The 12,616-nt window shown below is 45.2% G+C and overlaps 1 protein-coding gene across 6 annotated transcripts in view; it reads left to right on the top strand.

Moving 5' to 3' along the window:
• Positions 1–3,278: 3,278 nt before the first annotated feature.
• The window catches only part of AGPAT3 (1-acylglycerol-3-phosphate O-acyltransferase 3), an 87,078-nt gene continuing 77,740 nt past the window's right edge, over positions 3,279–12,616 (top strand). For 4 of the 6 annotated variants that reach the window (XM_041487834.1, XM_041487835.1, XM_041487838.1 and 1 more), the window contains exon 1: positions 3,551–3,838. The gene's annotated coding sequence lies outside the window, so the exon portion shown is untranslated. Of the gene's footprint in view, positions 3,298–3,550; positions 3,839–12,616 lie in introns of those variants that run through there. The other 2 variants (XM_041487833.1, XM_041487830.1) reach the window with 2 other exon arrangements.

The following is a 12,616-nucleotide window of genomic DNA, read 5'->3' on the forward strand; positions in this document are numbered from 1 at the left end:
TAAAGCACCAACCACTTTGGGAGATGAATTCTGAATACTCCATCTTTTGTATCACATGCACATTAATGCTTTGTGTCAGCATGTGTTTTTTCTTGAGACCTCAAATTAATTAGAGCTTAAATTTAGGACAGGATGTGCCAACACTAGAAAATGAGTGTTGTTGCTGTTGTGCTTCACGCATGTGACCAAAGCTGTGCATCTGTGCTTGCTGGAGCACCCCTGAATTTTTAAGAATAGATGAGCCCCAGTCCAATGTCAACTTTGAGTCTCCTTGACCCTTCAGTAGCTCGTGCAGGACCTGCTGTAGCAGTATTCAAGTGGTTGCCTGGATTCTGCTCACTCCAGAAGGGAATTGGGGCTTCTCTGCACTTGACTGGAAACAACGAGGAGCTGCCTTTGCACCAGGGTGTTGAACACGCCTTAGACACAGCTCAGGACTGAAAACTAATATGAAAACCTTCTCCAGTGATTTCTAACCAATGGTTTCAGACACCAGAATGAGATCTGGGGAGGAAGGGGCTCCACCAGGTGAAATGGGTACTAAGAGAATCTCTTCAAGTGGAAAGAAAATTTGCTTCTGATTATATTCACACTTTCAGAAACAGTGACAGGTGAAGATCAGTGCAGGAGAGTTTCTCTCCAGGATACCCTGCAGACTTGTTGGGATTCTCTGAAATAGCTGCTTCACTCATGCTCTTAAGTAGATTTTAACTGCTTTGATGTGTTAAGGGGATTTTGCTCAATTGAAAAGGTCAGTAATGCTTTATTTGAAATCTTGCTTCATACACAAAGCAAACTCTTCTGTGGAAGAGTTTATTTCACTCCTGGGGATGATAATGGATAAATATCAGGACAGCTGCTCTTAGTTTCACCCCAGAGGTAATGGCCAGAACTTCAGAGAGCTCTCTTAAGTGCTGAGAAAGAGAAGATGTCATTTGCCAGGAGATGTCAGAACACAGCAGAGCAGGAATATGGCAACTCATTTCTTGGCAAACTTTGTAAGTTTGTGTAAGTAATCCTACCTTTGGGGATTTTTAGAAAGCTCTTTCTTTGTTCGCCATTTTTATTTCTAAAGTACTTTTAAAGTACTTCCTTTTTTTTTTTTTTTATTTATCTGTCTCATGCTAAAATATCCTATGAATGCATCATCCTTTCAGATTTTAGTTTTGATAATTTGATTTTTATGTGCACTCTCACTGGCCACAATCAGCACTGCAAAGTAGGACTGCCAGTATGTAATAATATAGGGAATTTATACTGTGCTGTAGTTAAAATTTGGGTAGACCAGAAACAGGTCAGGCAAGCTTAATTGTCCTGTTGGTGATACAATCTGAGTATTTTTCTGACTGAAGAATTACATCATGCTTAATTTTTGCAGTCAAACTACTGCAGAGCTACTTCTATGAGATCATTGCTTATTTCTATGAGATCATTTCTCTGAATGAGCTATTTCTTATCTGGAAAGGGATTTGTGAGGTACACTGAAATTCACACAGAGAAAAAAAATTGAAGCGCTACTCTATGAGCATCCTTTTCCAAACACAAAAGTTGCAGGAAAAAATGAGTTGCAAATGCCTGTGTGGAACACAAAGACAAAGAGGAGGCTCAGCACTTCAGAGAAACCTCAGAGGAATTGCCTTTGTCCTGTCTCCATTCCATAGGAGGACTGAAATACACCTGTGATGTTCTCCAGGAAGCCAGGGAGGCTGCTGGAATTGATGGCAGCCTCCTGCAGAGCCACATCAGCACAGGAGATCAGCCAAAGGGTTTGTGGTTGGCCAAGGCAGCGTGGGCTGAGCAGCGTTACATGAGGCTGAGCAGAACTGCCAGGAGGAGCTGTGCTGGAGGACAGAGAGGGAAGGAAAAGCAACACACCCACCTGACCTAAGGGCAGAAATCTCTGCCTCCTATTACACTGGAAACCAGTTGAGAGCTCTGGGATGGCAGTAAAAGCACAGCAATAAAGGGATTAAATGGCACTTCATGTTAACACAGAACATAAATATTTAGATATTCCTTGTGTGTACTTTTGTAAAGTAGGTCGAGTTATGATATTCTGGATGTCATATATCACAGGCAAAAGAGGGAGAACATTTGGAACCTAAACCACAGTTACATCCCCTTTTTTTTTTTTTTTTTAAATATATATATATAGGTCTGCCATAGCTGCTGAGGGTAACATTTGCTTTATTGTGAAGACTCAGAGAACACTATGACTCTCTGTCTTTCCATGGTACTGCCTAATGCTAATCTCCTCAAAATCTGTATTCTGGAACTATCTTTTAGAGGTAATGAACACGTGTGATCTTGAAGAAAAAGCTTTAAGAGCTGCAAGCACTCACTATCTTGGAGATTGTACCTAATTATTTAGAGGCATCAGTAAGGTGTTTGAAGGATAACACTAATAACACTAGGAACTGCTATTGTAAAATGTTCTGATTCAACTTTTCTCCTTTCCTTTCCTTTCCTTTCCTTTCCTTTCCTTTCCTTTCCTTTCCTTTCCTTTCCTTTCCTTTCCTTTCCTTTCCTTTCCTTTCCTTTCCTTTCCTTTCCGACACTTGCCATGCTGCATCCAAGAAAGCAGAGGAAAACCTCCGTATCTCAACTCATTATTGCCCATAAAAACCTCTTCATGCTGAATTTCTCTGGCCAGGACAGACCCTACACGCAATGCCGTCACACCCTGAGCAGAACGAGTGTGAGTCCAAACAAAACCATCATCTTTTAAAACTTACTCTGCAAAACGGAAAGAACTTACACAGCCTTAGATGTGTTCCGACCTGCTCCTTTATGTTTATGTGTAGGAACCAAAAGACACCGTCAGCCTGCCGGTGTCACAATCAAATAGCCCAGGTGAGATCCTGCTCCTTTCCTGGGGCGCTTCCACCACGCCCGGTCCTCGGCAGGGCAGGGATTTACAGCGCGTGGAGCAACCGAGCCCCATCCCTCCATCCCGCCCCGGGACTGTGCCGTTTATTAATAAACACCGCTACGTGCCCGTTCCCTGCCTTACTGAGACTTTCCCTCATCGATCCCCCACGGCTCCATCTCCGCCTTTCCCCCACACGCATCCCCCGCGCCCGGGAGCTTCGCCCACCCCAGCCGGGCGCCGCCCGCTCCCTCCCAGCCCCGCGGGGCGGCTGCGGCGGGGCCGGGCCCTTGGGCACCTCCCTCCCTCCCTGCCCGCATCCCTCCCTCCCTCCCTCCGTGCGTGCCGCGGGATGCGCTGCCGGGCGGGCGGGCGCACACGGACCGCGCTCCCCGGGGGCAGCGGCGGGAGCCAGAGCCATGTCTCCGGTGAGCGGCACGGGGCGCGGTGCGGGGCTGCGGGGGAGCCGCTCTCCCGTCCCCAGGGCTGGGTGATCTCCCCACGGCCGCCACCGGCACAGCGGAGCGCGGGGCGATGGGCGCGGTGCGGGGCAGGGGGGGCGGCTCCGCCGCATCGCGTCCCGCTGCGGCGCGGGCAGCGCGGAGCCCCGGCCGGGCGCTGCGGGGCGGAGCCGCGCCTGCCGCCCCCGCTATCTGACCCGACCTTCCCCCTCTCCTCCTCCTCCGCCCCCCGGCTCTCCTGCCCCCAGCGGCCCGGGAGGAACTGAACCATCGCCGCACAGGAAGTAGCGGCTGCGGGGAGCGGCGGCAGCGACAGCCGGGGCTGCCGCACTCAATGAGCGACGCTCCCGCAGCCGCCCGCCCCGCTCGCCCCTTCCCCGCCTCCCGAGGGCAGCGGCGCCGAGCCAGCCCGCCGCCGCCGGGGGCTGGAGGCTGAAGCGGGCAGAGGCAGCTCCGGCTCTTCCCGAGGAGGAGGCGGAGGAGGAGGAGGCGGCGGCGGGGACTGCAGGTTGGTGCCGCTCCGCCGGCGAGGCGCGGGTACCGGGATGCGGGGGGAGGCGGGCGGCGGAGCCTCGGCGGCCGGGGCAGCATCCCCGCCCGGCGCTGCCGCACGCCGGGGGCTCGGCCGGGAGCCCCTTCGGAAAGGCGAAGGGCACAATGGTCCCGGCTGGAACGCATCCTGCCCATCCCGGGTGAGATGGACGCCGTCCCGGGGGCGCAGGCTGGCCGCTCGCTGCCGGGAGGAGGGCGGCTGGGATCCCCGCCGAGTGGGATGGATGGATGGATGGATGGATGGATGGATGGATGGATGGATGGATGGATGGATGGATGGGCAAAAGTGGGGGAGCGGTCTAAAACAAAAAGAAAGAAAGAAAGAAGGAAAGCCCGTTTCGGAAGAGCCGGGCTGTGCCTGGGTGCACGGCTTGCGAGTGCAAAATGGAGAAGAGCAAACCCTATTGATCTGAGAGAGGCAACCAAATGGGATGCTGTTGTGCCTGGATTCTGTTCAGAGGATGCTGATGGATATATTAAGGTGTTAGCCTAACGTGTAGGCATCTAAATAAATAAGCACGCCGATTATCCCCCCTAGAGCTTTTAATACACTGTATTCTGATGGAAATTTTTTGTGTTGAGATGGTTACCTGTTTGGTGCCACACTTGTATGTTCTTCCCCTCCAATATTTTTTTCTCTTTTAGTCTTCATGTTTCCTCATTGATTAGGCAGAGAGCCTGTGTGGTATGAGAAAGGAAAGTGTCAGAGTTTCCAAGAATCTTGCTGCTCATTCTTCAAAGCAGCATAATATAATCTCATTAGCTGATCATGTTATCTTACTCATTAATTTCAAGGCCAAAATAAACTTCATGGCCTTTCCCCCTCTCCTGCTCTGAGGGAAACAGGCTGGAGTCCAAGATGGCATGTTTGCTGTCAGTGAATTTCTGATGTGCCAAGCGTGTTTGGGAGCAGAGTGGTAAAGCTCTCCTCTGACTTGGCACTGTTTCTCTTGTGATGACACTCTTCACTTGAGACTGTGCTTGAACCACAGGTCATTTAGGTGAAGTTCAATGTAATCTCAGATATATGTGGGGGGTTTTTTTCCCAAGTTGGATTCTACAAGCAGTAGAACTTGTACAGTTTGCATTAATTTTCTTGCAAGACTGCATCTGTGTAGGAGATGGTGAGGTTAAATGGAGTTTTAGTAGAGCTTTGGGCTGTTCCTTGTGCTGCAAACTGTTCTGACCCTTGGATTTTAAACATAAATATTCTAATATTTCCTGTAACTTTCACAGGAGCCTTGGCTTTTGGTTCCCTTCTGTGTACTCTAGTCTTCTTTCCCTTTCACATCTATTGTTACTGAGCCTTCATGACTAACATTGTGCTCATTACTTTCAGTATGGTTTTCAGCCTTTTCTAAGCGCAGTTTTATGTACTCTTAAGAAAGTCTCATTATCTCTTCCTTGCCTGATTCCCACCTTCACCTCTCCACCCTTATACACACAGTTAATTGGAGAAAGCAGGACAGAGAACAGTTGGTCTCCAAATATAGCTGGAATTCAACAAGCACAGGAAAAACACCTGACCAGATTGTCCCCGCTGAGCATGATAAAAATGGCAGGACCACTTCTCAAAACTTTGTAGTGCAGTTTAACAATGCATTGCAGATAGCTCCACTGAGAGTGCTCAAGTTGTGCCTGACAAGGGCTGAAATCAGAATGGGCTTTAGTTGAGGTAACATTAGAAAAAAGAATGTCATTTCTTCTTCCCCTTGTGGTTTCTTTTATCTCTGAAGAGGTGCATTAGCAACCCGGACAAAATTCCACTTATAATTACAGGGAACTCTGCTAGCACAAAGTATATGTTCTTTTCCCAGCCAGAGCTGGAGCTTTCTGCTCTGTGTTAATCTTCTTACAAAATGAAATTATTGCATAGTCTTGTGCTGGCTTCATTTTTCCCCCCCTTTCTGCCTCTGTTAGCAGAAAGATGCATTGTTTTCAAATCCTAAATGGTGTTTTGTTTACTTATAAAACTGTTACAGAATAATTGGATTTGAGGCTTACATTTTGTGGGGAACCAGTGTGAATAAAGTATTGCTGTTAACTGTAATGAGTTCACCTGTTCTAAATTTATGATAGCCATAAATTTTGGGACGCTGCTTCTACACTGCAAATTAAAAAAAAAAAAAAGGTTGCATTCAGTCATGCTGCTTTGGCTTATGAGAACATAATTCTTAATAAGAATGGCCAGGGTACTGATGAAGAAACTTAATTATCATCTGCAGTGGTTAAAAATGTCCTGTTCTTGCTCTGGTTTTTTTAGTGTCCATACTTGGTTAGTGCATGTGTAGCCTGGTTATAATCAATTCCTGAGCAGAGACCAGGTGTCCGGGCAATTGGTACCCGAGCGCTGGGAGATAAAGAACAAAAAAAATGACAAAACCCAAAGAGAACCCAGGACTTGGTTGTTTCTCAGACTGTTCTACTACCTTCTGGTGCAGACATCAGTAATAAGTACTCTCTGTCTACACTTGCATTCCATGTTAGGGCCAGAGAGCTTTTGCTTGTGGGTAGCTCTTAACAAGTAATAACATTTTTTTTACCAAGACAAAAACGAAGGGAATAGAGAGATATTTAAAGGCGTTGTCCAAATTTCTTCTCTACCCATGATATTAACCAAGATAAAATAAGAAAAAGGAACACTAATCCCCAGGCCTGTGCTGCATGCTTGATGAAGATACTCTTAAATGTGTTGCATGAAAATCAGTTTGCCATCTGATGCAGGATCCTGGTAGCATTCCAGGCGTGAGTCAGCACCTAAGTTAGGGACTGATGATCACTAGGACACAGGCACCTGTGGGCAAAATCAAGATATCTAGGAAGTGTTTAATTTGCTGGTGTACCAAACTTGGGTTATTAATTGCAGAGGTCCAAATTTCAAATGGTTAAAAAGGAAGTGAACACTTGCTTATGTATTTTTTTTGACGCCTCCAAAGTCAGCATATATTTACGATTAATCTATAACATTTCCTTGTTACAAATACGATTTATCTGTAACATTTCCTTGTTACAAATAAGATTTATCTGTAACATTTCCTTGTTACATTTCCTGTGAGTCTGGACGTATTTAGGAGTCTACAAGACATGACAGTGATGAGAAGATGAACACTTAGACGTGTGACACACAAGTCATAGCAAAGATGAAAGAAATATTTGTTTTTTTTGTAAAGACCAATCTACAAGTGCTGCCTTTGGATCCAGTCCTTTGCAGCAGCTCTGCCTTCTGCTGTGCATGTATTTGCAGCTGTCTAACCAGCATAACTGTGCTGGATGGCACATTTGTCTTGGGCAGCAGGAGACTTGGGTTTTGTTCTTGTCCAAATGAGTATTCAGTGTTACAGAGAGAACTGAGAGCCTATGGGGCTCTTTTTTGCAGGTAAACCCAAGAAAAACCCAAATAGTTCTAGGAGTTCAGTGCATTGACCAAGGAAGTGCTGCGTGGCAATTATGATGAAGCTTTCCTGGCCTTTTCCCTGGAAGGTACTGAAATAATTCACAGCTCAGGGTCCCTGGGGATACTTTGCACTGGGCTAGTGGGCAGAGGAGACAATCAGAGTGACCTTTCTGTTTTGTGCCTGCTTTGTGAAGGGGTCGGTGTTGTCTTGTACCTTGAACTTTCCAAAGTTGTTGATCTTTATGAGACAAACCTGGAGAAAGCAGGAATTGGCAGTACATCTCCTTACTGTTGGTAAAACAGCCCTGTTGTTCCTGTTGCTTTTTTTTTAATTTTATTTTATCCTTTCCCCCCAGCCCTTGTAGCTATTCTGAGGCATGCAACTTTAGGGAGAGCAAGCATGTAATTTTGGGCTTGTTCCTCCCCTGGAAATTGGGGAACTTGGGACCTAGGCTCTGTGAGGCTTGCTACTGCAATGCTGCATTTTTTGTGCACCCATAGGTGTCAGTTCCTCTGTAGAGAGCCAGCATGAAATAAAGAGAACAAGCTTTCTGTTCCCTCTTGGATGGGGAATGAAAGCTGGTGTGCTGACTAGTCTTAATACTGTTATTTATCTTGCAGTAGTATCAATAATGTGGTGTTTGCTTTCCAAACAAAAGATGTGGTTTGTGTCCCAAAGAGTTGAAAGATCATTTGAAGCTTGGTGTGGTGGAAATCTCTAGTTTTCCCTGCCAAAATTGGCCCTGGGTTGCAACCTTGTTGCCTAATTGTGTGATAACTGCTGGAGTTTCAGACTGCTCAGAAAAAAAATATAAATAAAAGAAAATGCTTATCCTTGAAGTAGATGTTGATTTCCCTGTATTTTATGAGAAAGAAAAGGCATATAGATTCCTTATACATTTGGACTGAAATGGTAAAAGTTTTCCATACCAATGAGGTGGATCCCAGCGTATTGCAGAACGTTTAGAGTCCAACAGCTCCTGTGTATTCAGGGAAAAAAACCAAACCTATTCAAACTGCTACAATGTTCTGCATCAATGCTAAGAGCTACTTAATGGTCAGGCATAAGCAGTATGACATTGGACTCTGTGTGTAGCAGCTCTTCTCCATGCAGACCTTCTCATTTGCTGTAAATGAAATGAGATTTCAGGGACATTTTTAGTTCCTTTTCTTCTCCCCTTGTTGTTTTTGTGTGTTAGCATTGCTTAGGTAATTATAGTGTGCTTGCTAGAAGCCCTGACAGCCTAAACTGAGTTCTTTGTAAAAAACACGGTGTTTCCCTTAATTAAGAGAGACTAGAAACAGCACCTGAATCTATTAATTAAATAGTCAAAGTTGATCTCTATTTAGGATATATTAACAAGCAAAACAAAATGCATTTCTGACTAAAATGTTGCCCAGAGTAAATGAGCTACTGTGGGGTGGGGTTTTTTTGGGTGAAGAAAAACAATCTATTGGTGCTGCAACTGTCACACATGCACAGTCATGCAAAATTCATGTGAGATAGCTCCCAAGTCTATGGCACTGAGAACAATAGCCACTGTTCCTTCTTCAAAGCTCTTCAGAGATGTTAAATAATCCTTGTGACAACCCTATGAAGTGAGTATTGTAGTAATTTTGTATGGATGGCAAAACAATTAATCGGCATTGTCTCCAGCTGTACTGAGAAAGTGGAATTTGCAGCGTGCCCGGGGCTTGCCCTGCTGCTGGAACTCCTGCTTGTGGGAGCACAGGGTGGGTGAGCCTGTCCTGCTGCCTCTTCTTCTGTCTGTATCTGTGCTGATGGAAACAACCTGCAGATGCTGTGGCCATCAGCATGCAGGTGTGTAGGTCAGGGTGGAGCGTGCATGTCCTGATAAAGGATGGATTTAGCTCATTTTAAATTATTCTGACCACGTCACTGGCATCACTTCTTGGAGGAGAGGTGTGTGGAGCTGTTGGCTGCGCTGTGCTCTGGAATGTCCATCTGAATGTGAAAGTTGTGCTCTGGAATGTCCATCTGAATGTGAAAGTTGTGCTCTGGAATGTCCATTCCTTCTGGTGGTCACAGCAGAGGTTGTGCCTCTGGTTCCTCAGACAGCTTCCTGTGGTTACTCATAGCACAGAGGGTTGGAGCCCCTCTCTTCCTAGGGAGCACAGGAGTCTCCTCTCTATTTGAGTTGGTTTTTTTTTGGATTTTTTTTTGTTGTTTTTTTTGGTTTTTTGTTTGTTTGTTTTTTTGTTAGCTTGCTTTGTTGGTAAAGTACATTTGAATGTTTTTTCCTTCTGGTGGTCACGGCAGAGGTTGTGCCTCTGGTTCCTCAGACAGCTTCTTGTGGTTACTCATAGCACAGAGAGGTTTTTTTTTGTTTTTTTTTTTTTTATTTTTTTTTGTTGTTTTTTTTGGTTTTTTGTTTGTTTGTTTTTTTGTTAGCTTGCTTTGTTGGTAAAGTACATTTGGCTAAATGTACAAGTAGCAATGGAACTTTAGGCCAGATTGCAGATTTTCAGTGAAATATCATCACTGGGATCATGGGATTGAGGTGGCTTTTGTGTTTTGAGGTTTTTATCTTGTCTTTTGCTTTCCTGGCCACCCCATGGCAAGGGGACAGGGCCATGCCTTTTTGCGTCTGTGCTCACAACTAACTCTTCTGAAACCTGTAAATGGTTTTCTTATTGAATTTGCCTGTGGTATTGCTCTTACTTGTGGAGAGGACAACTACTTGAAAACAGATGCATATGATATTTAGGTAGCAGTGTAGCAAGGATGTTGTTTATATAATCTTTTAGGAATTGAGATGGCTTAATCTGAAATAGGATGTACTTTGACTAACTCAGTTTGCTTTTTATTGTCTCAAGTTGAGTTGTTTCTGTCAGTGGAAGCTGAACTGGCTGGCCTAACTCTCCAGCTGCATTTTTCCCCAGTGTCTTCTGTGTTGATACAACACCTATTGCTGCCAAACACTGCTGATTCCTTTCAAGCTTTCCTGCCCAAATATTCATTAGAAAGCACTCAGTGAGCCCTCTGTCTGCTCTGCAAAGACTGAGTTTGCATTCAGTGCCTAACAGCAGTGGTGCCTTAAACTGAGCTTAGAGGGCAGCAGCAGAGAAGTGCCTTGGCTGCAGATCCCTGGATGTTGGGCAGCAGCAGCAGGGTCACAGTGTGCTTGCCCTGGTCCTCTGCTCCTCCCTGGCCATCAGTGGCTGTCTGCTGCCAGGGATGTGTCATGAGGTGGGGTGGACCTTGGCTCTGACCTGCTACGGATGGGCTTGTTTGCTGCCTGGGTCCTGCTCAGCCTCCAGAAAAGGCATTCAGCCTCACCTTTAAAAATTGGATAAAATGTCATTGCTTCAGCTTGTCTGCTGCAGCTGTAGCTGTGAATTGAGGACCATAACTTATGGTAAAGGTTTTTGGAGCTTAGAGTCTAAGAATGAAAACATGTCCATTAAAAATGTGTATTTATGATGTTAGATGTGTACTGCTCTCCTGGGTGCAGCTCTGCCTATACCAAAATCCTCTTGATGGTACCTCTGTTTTTTTTTTAACATTGAAGCTTTTGCCAACAACTTTCCAATGAGGAGAAATTTCATTTTTGTCTGTGTACTGTAGGTTTTTTCTGGTGTATTCCAGTGCACTGCCGGAGTGGTGTGTTAGCTTTTCAGAAGCAATATCATGCTGGGGAGCAAGAGCTGACCCAGGTGGTGGTGATGAGTCCAGGGGCACTCACAACATCACCTCAGTTACACTTCACAGTAAAAACCAGGTAGACACTGTTCATCTTTGAAAAAACAGGACTGCTGTATGCAACCCACTATGAGCCTTACTTCATTCAGGTAATGAGCATTTACCTTTCTCTGCAGCAAAACCAAGTGGTATAATCCTTTCTTACCTTTCTTTTGTCTTGCACTGTTTGTATTTCATAATTTTTTAAATGTCCTAAACCTTAAACATTTTCTGTTTCTGCAGTGATCTCAGTGTTTGTTGGTAGATCTGGTCTGGAGGTTGAACCTTTGCTTTTCCTTCAAGGCACTGAAGGGTGCAAAGGCTGTACTTTACATCCATCTACACTCTTCCAATTCTACGCCTGTCCTGATGGCTCCCAAAGGAAGCTATAAACTGCTGTGAGGGGTTATCTGTGGGTAACTTGGCTTGCTGGGCCTGGGAGAGGAGGAGGATGTGGTTTTCTACCAGGGAAGCCAGCAGAAGCTTCACTGCACTTGGCATTGCATATGCAACTAGCACTGGTTGCTCTTCACACCCTTGCTGCTGTGAAGGAAGGCACATCCTTTGAGAACATGATTGGGTTGATAATGGCAGTGCAAACTTCTTTCTCAGTGAAAGAACATCCAAAAGAATGTGGTTTCACATTGGTTTAACAGGCATTTCCTCTGTTGATTTATTTTAATAAAATCTTGCCTAGATGGCTTTTTTAATTGAATGTTTAAGCAAGCTGAAAGCAGGCATTTTACTGTCTCTCTTTAATTTGTGCTGATACATGGTTTAGCATAATTATTTTTTAATGCCCTTTTTTAAAGTGTAGTGCCCTCATCCTCCTGACCCTCTTCATTCAAGAAGTGGATTTAATTTGGAGCGAAATGTCTGTTGTATCGCTGCCCTGTGGCAGGGAGGTATGTGGGAGGGGTGGGCTTGGTTAAAAAAAAAAAAAATTGCTGGCTTTTAAAGCAATGGGTTCAGGCCAAAAAGCATTAAGAATGGCTGAGGCATACTGTGGTGTTTTCTGAACCTCATTAATTTAATTCTAGATGTGAATCTTGCAGCATTGCACAGATGCCTTGGTTTTACTGGGTGACCTGAAATAACCAACTTAGTTTTTCTCCTTTCCCCCCCACCCTCCCCATTCCTCTCACAGGCCTGTCCCTTCTTGTTGGCCAGCATGAACTGTCCTGGATCCCTAAAGAGGAAACAGAGCCATGTTCCTTCCTCTCTTTTGAGGTTTCTGCCTGATCCAGTGGGTGGAGTGGTGGAGTTCTCCTGGGTAGGAGGATTTTGTCACTGAGCAGATAAAATTGGCTCCCTCCTGATTAGTTTGCTCCTTGCTCTTTCCCAGTGCAGTAGGAATACCAACACTGGGGAAAAAAAGGTTGGCACCGTCATTTATAGTGGCATTGCCATTTAGTCTGGAATGTAGGAGTCTCCTGGTACTCTTGAACCCTCTCCTAGAATAAAATTAATCACAACAGCCTCAATTTTTGGTGATACCATTGCCTACATTCATTTGTGCCTCTGTATTTACTCTGGAGGCTTTTTTTCAACTCTGTTCATTAACACAGCAAGGTTGGCAAAACTTCTAAAGGGGAAAAAAGCTCTAGGCTGTCTTGTATTCCTATCAAATACCTTTT

Source organism: Pyrgilauda ruficollis, unplaced genomic scaffold (genome assembly GCF_017590135.1).
Source record: "Pyrgilauda ruficollis isolate IOZ18807 unplaced genomic scaffold, ASM1759013v1 scaffold85, whole genome shotgun sequence".
NCBI classification, from domain to species: domain Eukaryota; kingdom Metazoa; phylum Chordata; class Aves; order Passeriformes; family Passeridae; genus Pyrgilauda; species Pyrgilauda ruficollis.